This window comes from Pteropus alecto, unplaced genomic scaffold (assembly GCF_000325575.1).
Source record: "Pteropus alecto unplaced genomic scaffold, ASM32557v1 scaffold11, whole genome shotgun sequence".
Lineage (NCBI taxonomy): Eukaryota > Metazoa > Chordata > Mammalia > Chiroptera > Pteropodidae > Pteropus > Pteropus alecto.
In genome coordinates this window covers 7,300,181-7,307,280 of record NW_006431956.1, presented here as the reverse complement: position 1 = coordinate 7,307,280, position 7,100 = coordinate 7,300,181, and the positions used below count along the sequence as shown (strand labels likewise).

The 7,100-nt window shown below is 41.4% G+C and overlaps 1 protein-coding gene and 1 long non-coding RNA gene across 3 annotated transcripts in view; one reads left to right on the top strand and one right to left on the bottom strand.

Annotated features, from left to right (window-relative positions):
* Positions 1-304, bottom strand: part of RPP38 (ribonuclease P/MRP subunit p38) — a 4,547-nt gene extending 4,243 nt beyond the window's left edge. Inside the window, exon 1 of one of the 2 annotated variants that reach the window (XM_015585631.2) lies at positions 204-304. The gene's annotated coding sequence lies outside the window, so the exon portion shown is untranslated. The remainder of the gene's footprint in view (positions 1-203) is intronic. The other variant, XM_006906980.3, reaches the window with a different exon arrangement.
* Positions 305-397: 93 nt separating this feature from the next.
* Positions 398-7,078, top strand: LOC107195321. Its single transcript, XR_003044792.1, has 3 exons — positions 398-842; positions 3,518-3,596; positions 6,804-7,078. It is a non-coding gene; the product is annotated as an uncharacterized LOC107195321 (long non-coding RNA).
* The last annotated feature ends 22 nt before the right edge of the window (positions 7,079-7,100 follow it).

Below are 7,100 nucleotides of genomic sequence, written 5' to 3'. Positions count from 1 at the left end.
AAGTCCCAGCCACGATCCCACCCGGGGTGGGACCCTGCGGCTCACGCGCCCTGCTCCCACTCACGATGGCGACGGCTCCACGTGCGCCCCCGTGCCCGTGCGCGCCGCCCTCGCCCTCCCCGGCCCCGATTTCCAAATGCTCGGAGAACTTCTCATTTCCTCATCCTGCGTTAGCTCACTCGCCGCGGAGAAGGGCTACTCACTGCTTCGCGCGGCCCGGAAACGAGGCCCCACGTATAAAATCCCCGAGCTGTGTTTGGAGCGAGGGCGGCGACTCTGGACAGGGCCCTAGAGCAGCAGTGCGCAGGCGCGCCGCAAAGTCGGTCTCGCGTGATCTCACGGTTGCTACGGTAACTTGCAGCTGCCTGGCTGGACTGCCTGGTTTGGGGGCCGGGCTAAGGAAGGTTGGTCCGCTCACCTGTCACCCTCTCTCTCCCTTCTGACCCAATTTCTACCTTTCAGTGCCCGGCAGCCTTAGCCATCTCTCTCTCCCCGCTTTTCTGTATTTGGCTTGCCTAAGGGGCGCAAAACTCTAGCCCCGGTCCCAGTGCCCCCAACTCCATCGAGTCCCTGTGGGAATCCCCAAACGCCGTGAAAATAAAGATAAATGGAGGATAAGGAGTGCTTGGAGGAAAAACCATGTTTGCAGACAACAGTGTAGGCGATATTGAGCCCCCTGAAAGAGAAGGAGAGTAAAGGCTGCTTTGAGTTCTGCGACAGTAGTTAAGAAAACTCTTCCGAATGGCTGTTGTGGTGACACCAACTAATGGAGACTAACGGCCACGGATGGAGTCGCTGGGATGTCATGGACAATTGTAAACCAGCTGAAGAACATGTTCAAGGTCAGGCATCAGAATCTGTTGATTTACGCTTGGCAAGAACTTAGAAGACAGTAGGTTACTTCTGAGCTAATGAGCCTCCTCCCTCCCCGCCCCGTTTCTTTTTCGGTCTAACAGCCGCCCCGCCTTCCTTTTCCTCTTCTAAATATCTTTTTCTCAATCTCGTCACGGCTCCTTTTGTTTCTCTCCACCCCGTCTAGTTTCTACACTTTCCATTTTCATCACCTGCACGTACCTAACTGCCCATAAAGTAAACAAAACAAAAATCTGTGATGCTTTTTATCAAAGATTATTGCAGGCTACACAAGGTAAAGTACAAGATGAATTTTAAAATCACAAGCAGAAAGATTAAAAAGAACGCGGTAATGGTGAGTTTGAGTGTAACAACAGTCTTTGTTTCATAAAATAAATCCTGTTGCTTCATTGAGATGAACTGTAAACATGCAGTTCTAGAGTAGTCTTAGATCTAGCATTGAAGCTGTAAGATAAATAGAAAACATGTCTAATTGAAATGCTAGAATTATGAGAAGGAAATGTGTGTAAGATTTGGTCCCCTTAAGGTTCCAGATTTACAGTTCCATATTGTGTAGTTAGAGTTATGGCATCAGTTTACATTTGCTCGGTAAAGATTACCTTCTATTACCTTTCAAGGCTCTGGAAGGCTGGCTAGGTAGGAATCCTAACTTCATCACTAATTAGGCATGTTAATTAGCAAGCTAATTAACCCTCTATGAAGTGATAAAAATAGTAACTGTCGTGAGGATTAGAAAAGATAATCTGTGGAAGATGCTTAGCACAGTCCCCGGCACATAAAAAAATGCTCCATAACAATAACTGGGATGAATCTAATGACAACCTGAATTAAGAATTAAGTTAATAAAAATTAACGGTAGCCTCTATGATTTTAGTGCTTCTGTTCTAGTTTAAGACTAGTCATATAATTTCCACAAGAATCTTGCTAAAATGAATACATTGCAAGGATAATTTTTCTCCTATGAATATCACACAAACATTATAATAAAGTAAAAAAAAAAAATTTTTTTTCCCTTGACTCAATTACCTCAAAACACGTTTCCTTTCAAAATTGTTTCACATTTATGTGTGCATTTGTGTTGTTAAAATAATAATATAGATTAAATTTTGTGTAGTGATTTCTGTTCCATATAACGTTTTGCCATGTTTCTTAAACATAGTCTTTAAATTATCACTTTAACTCATATATTTGGTATCCTATACTGAAAGATCAGCTTTATTTTTTAATGACAGCTGTTATTTTACCCTTTAAAACTCAGTTTGGTCTTTGACTAACAAAGCTTTTTTTTTTTTTTAATATTAACTCTAGAATTGAACTACTGTTAGATATATACACATGCCATGATATAAGAGCAGTTTAAGATACTTGGTGATAATTCATGTCATTAGCCACAGTCCTCTGATGAACTAAATGAAGCCCCAACAATAAAGTGTGTCAATAGAACAATAGAAGAATATAAGAGAATTTATTGACAGATTCTTCTTTCTCTTTATGGCATTCTAATCTTTGCAAGCTGTTGTTGTCAGTGCAGTCTAAACCAAAAGGCCTGAGACCCAGGGGGGTTGATGATGTGATTCCTAGTTTGAGTGCCAGAGAAGATGAGATGAGATGTCCCAGCCAAATCTGTGAGGCAGGAAAAATGGGACAAATTCTTCCTTCCTCTCCTTTTTGTTCTATGCAGGCCATGGATGGACAGGTTGATGCCCACCCATTGGGGATGGGTCAACTCTACTGAGTCCACCCATTCAACTGCTAATCTCATTCAGAAACACTGAGAAATAATGTTTAAGCTGGGTACCCCATGGTCAGTCAGGTTGGCACATAAAATTAACCACCACAGTGTGACTGTTCTTATATCATATGTAACAATAACAATTGTTACACAGACAGTAATCAGTTACTAAGAACAAACTAATTATGAGCTACAAAATCAAAGAATGGCCTTTGAGTCTGCTATTGAAAGCTCCGCTAGGTAGGACTGTATTATACTCCAAAGAGGCAATATAAATGTGAGGCATTTCAAGTAGTTAAGCAAGCCGTAAACAACAGCGTGGTGGCAGTGCCACACGTCCATAAATAGCACCACTAAGGAGAAAAAGAACCTAATTGGACTCAGACCATTTATTATACTTACACGACAGCAAAAGCAAGATCAACGTGATGTCTCTAGTCACAGAGGTCAGATAAACATAGGTTTATGCGTGGTGGGTCACCTTTCATTGACACACCAACTTTAAAACTCACCCTAGCAATTTCAGAGATATGCAGAAGCCAGCAACTAGCTGTACCCTAAGGAGGCGAGGGGTGGGGGAGGCAGAGCAGAGAGGACAAGATGAACAGCCCTCCTCTCAGCCGAAACTGGGGAAATGAAAGGGAAACAGCTTCATGGGAGTCTCCCACAAGACGGGGAGGCCTGGAGGAATCGCAGGGCGCTCTGCCCAGGCGCCGGTCGGACTGCAGTCAGGCCTGGCCTCTGTGGCCAGGTGGGGACGTGGGAGGTGGTCAGGGGGCCTTGGCAGAGCTGTCCTATTAAAAAAGATAAATTTGAAAGACCTTAAGTCAAATGGCAATAAGGTCAGTCTGAGACATCTTTTTTATTTTTAATAAATCATTTTTAACTTGTTTTTTTTTTTTTTTTTTTTAGGGAAAAGTCCTAATGTCAGGGGTTTCCAACCCCCAGGCCACAGACCGGTACTCTTAGGAAATGGGCCACAAGGCAGGAGGTGAGCGAGCAAAGCTTCATCTGCATTCGCAGCCACTCTCCAGAGCTAGCATCACCACCCCAGCTCCACCTCAAATCATCAGGCATTAGAGTCTCATAGGAGAACCCGTCCCTGGTGCCAAAAAGGTTGGGGACCACTGCTTAATGTGATATGATGCTAGACTTTTGATTTTCCATAGGTCCTAAAGAGCCAGCACCAATTTTGGAAATAAAATGTCTATATGATATGAAATGGGCTGCAAGTAACTGTCAAAACATGCCATATGTATTTTACATATACAGGCCCTATAATTTTAGGATTATTTAAAGTATATATGTAAATTATATATAAAATATGAATTAAATTATCACAGAATGTTTTCTGAAGCAATATGAGAACAAGTGATTGAGAAGCACTTTTAAAATAGAAATGGACACATATGTCTGTGTATCTGTATTAGGTGAAAAAAATGTAAATAACATTTTATTTTGTTCAATAGTATTTATTGAGCATCTTTTATGTGCCAGGGAATGTGCTAGATGCTAGATATGTAAGAAGGGAGAAACGATTTTTCTTCCTTTCCTTCCTCCCTCCTTTCTTTCCCTCTCTCCTTTCCTTCTTTTTTATTCAACAGATAACAGTATTTATTGAATTCTAAATGTTGAGGTTAAAGTAGTGAACCAGACAAAGTTCTGTTGCAGGAGACAGCCAACAAACCAAGTCAAATATGCAGAATGTCAGATCATGACATAAATAAAGCAGGGAAGGGAGGAAGGGGGCGCTGGGGTGGGGCGATAAAAGGCCTCCCTGAGAGGTGACATTTGAGTGAAGACCTGGAGGAGGTAAAGGACTGAACAGTGCAGGCCCCTGGGAAAGAATGTTTGGAGGTGAAGACCCTCAGGCAGGAGTGTGCATACCTGCGAGACCCGCAAGGGGGCCCGGAGCAGCAGGAGCCCTTTGCAGGAAGGTGAGAATGGGAGGGGAGGAGAAAGGAGATGGCTCTAAGCTGGGAGACCAGACTTACTGAATAATACTTAAAACTTAAAAGATTGATCGAGGCTGCTGGAAAAAGAGCCAAGGTACAAAAAACAGTTCCCTTTCTTTATACCAGTTGCGAACAGATAAAAAAAAATTAATTTTTTTTGTAAAAGACTCCATCTACATCATCATCAAAAATTATCAAGTTACTTAGAAATAAAACTACAAAAGATGCACAGGACCTTCAATGGAGAAAATTAGAAAGCTTTATCTGAAAACATTAAATAAGACAACAAATTGAAAGTGATAAATGAGTCGCGAATAGTAAAACTGTGTCATAAAGGCATCATCCTACCCATCTCCACCCAAATGATGTAGAATTTCAGTGCGATTCCAAGAAAAATTCAAATTTTTTCTTTTGTGGAACTTGACTTATAGATGTTAAAACTTATATACAAGAACAAAGTGCCGAAAACAACCCTTCCTGGAGAACAAAATAGGGAGGATTTAATAATTAAGACAGTGTGGTATAGGTGGATGAATAAACAAATAGAGAGCCCAAAAAACTATTCTATAATTGCTATTTGTCTTTTCTCTTAAATACACTCTAATCAGATGCCCCCACCACTGCATTAAAACTCCTCTTACGGCCATCAGTGATCTTGACAGTGACCGAGATCCAATCATTAATTCCCATTAATTCCCAGTCCTCTAACCTGACATACTTTCTCACCTGCTATGCTTTCTTGACTTGGTTTCCAGGACACCGTATTTTCTTGATTTTTCTCTTACTTCGACGATCGCTTCCTCTCTGTCTCCTTCGCGTGGTCTTCCTCTTCTCCCCAAACTCTTAATGCTGGAATTTGCCGTGGCTCAATCTTCAGTCCTCTTCTCTTTCTCCTCTATGTACATTTCGATTTATAGGACCATCTAGTCTCAAGTTTCTAAATACCATCTCTATGTTCATGAGTCACACAGTTATATACCCAGCCTAGACTAGACTTGGGTAGCCAACTGACTACTTGACATATCCACTTGGATATCTGATATCTCAAAAGTAACATGTCCAAAACTGAACTTCTGACCTTTGCCACCCACCAAACCTACTCTGCCTATGGTCCTTCCTATTACTCAGGTCAAAAATCTTGGAGTTATCCCGACTCCTCTTTTTCCTTCACAGCCCATATGGAATCTATCAGGGACTCCTGCTGACTCTACCTTCAAAATATATCCAGAATCTGAAATCTACTTCTCACTACCTCCACTGCTACCACTTGAGTTTGGGAGCTCCATAAGTTCTTCCCTGGGTTATTATTACTCTAAGGATCTTGCTTCCAACCTTGTTCTGTAGTCTATTTTCAACACAGTAATAAGAGTGATCCTTCTAAAAAGTAATTCAGATCATGTCAGTCCTTGCTCAAAACCCCTCAATGGTTCTGTCTCACTTCCGCTAAAACCAATGGCTTCATGCAAGGCCTTACATGATCTGGTCTCCATCTCCTGTCCCTGGACCTCTTCCCTTACTACTCTGCTCTGGCCACATTGGCTCCTTGCTGTTCCTCCTGCCTGGGAATCTCATTCCTTAGGGCCTTTGTGCTGGATGCTATCTTTTCAAGAGAAGCTCTTTCACAGGGATCTTCCTGGCCAGCTCCCTTATCTCCTTCAAGTTTTTACTCAACTGTTGTCTTCTCAAAGAGACCTATCCTGATGACCCTATTTACAATATTAAGTCATCTCCTCCACCCATATACCCAAGGCTCTCCATTCCTTTTGCTCTGCTCTTTTGAAAAATCACACTTATCACCTAACATCTTTTAATAAATTATAAAATTTACTTATTATGGTGTTTATTATCTGTAATTTCATATCAGAATGTAACACAAGTGTTGGGATTCTTGCTGATATTTCTCAAAAACCCAAATCAGTGTCTTTCTCAGGCACTCAAAAACTATATGAATGAATGAATGAATGAATGAATGGAATCAGGAAAGTCACAAAAGCAAAGGTAATATGCTATTTCTTAAACTGGTGGTAGGTTTATAAACGTGCCCTTTATTTTTTAAATTTTATTGTATATGCATGTATATTGGTTTATAATCAATATTTCATAAAATAGTAAAAAAAAAAAAAATTATACAAACTGATTCTTGTCCTAAGGGTTCCAGAAAGCTGAGTTCCACTGTACCTAGTATGCTATTATCAGTGGACAGAAGACATCAATATTTCCACTGTCTCTTTTTCCTTCTCTAGTTCTTGAGACTAGACACCCATGGTGCAGCAACTCAAGAGAAGAATGTGCTTTGAAAAAGAGTTCTTAACAGTCTAGACTTAGAGGATAAAACAGAGGAGACATACCTTCCCTCTTCCCTTCTTTTGATTTCTTAAAATGACTATAATGCCAAAATGTTCCCGTTTCAGAGAGACATGGATATTGGCCCTCCCTGCAGTATTTTCTTGTTGAAATACTGGTCAACAGGGCTAACACCAGCAGAAGCAGCTCTCACTGGTCTGAAGCCCATTTGCCTTTGGACCCCTCTCCCCCCGACC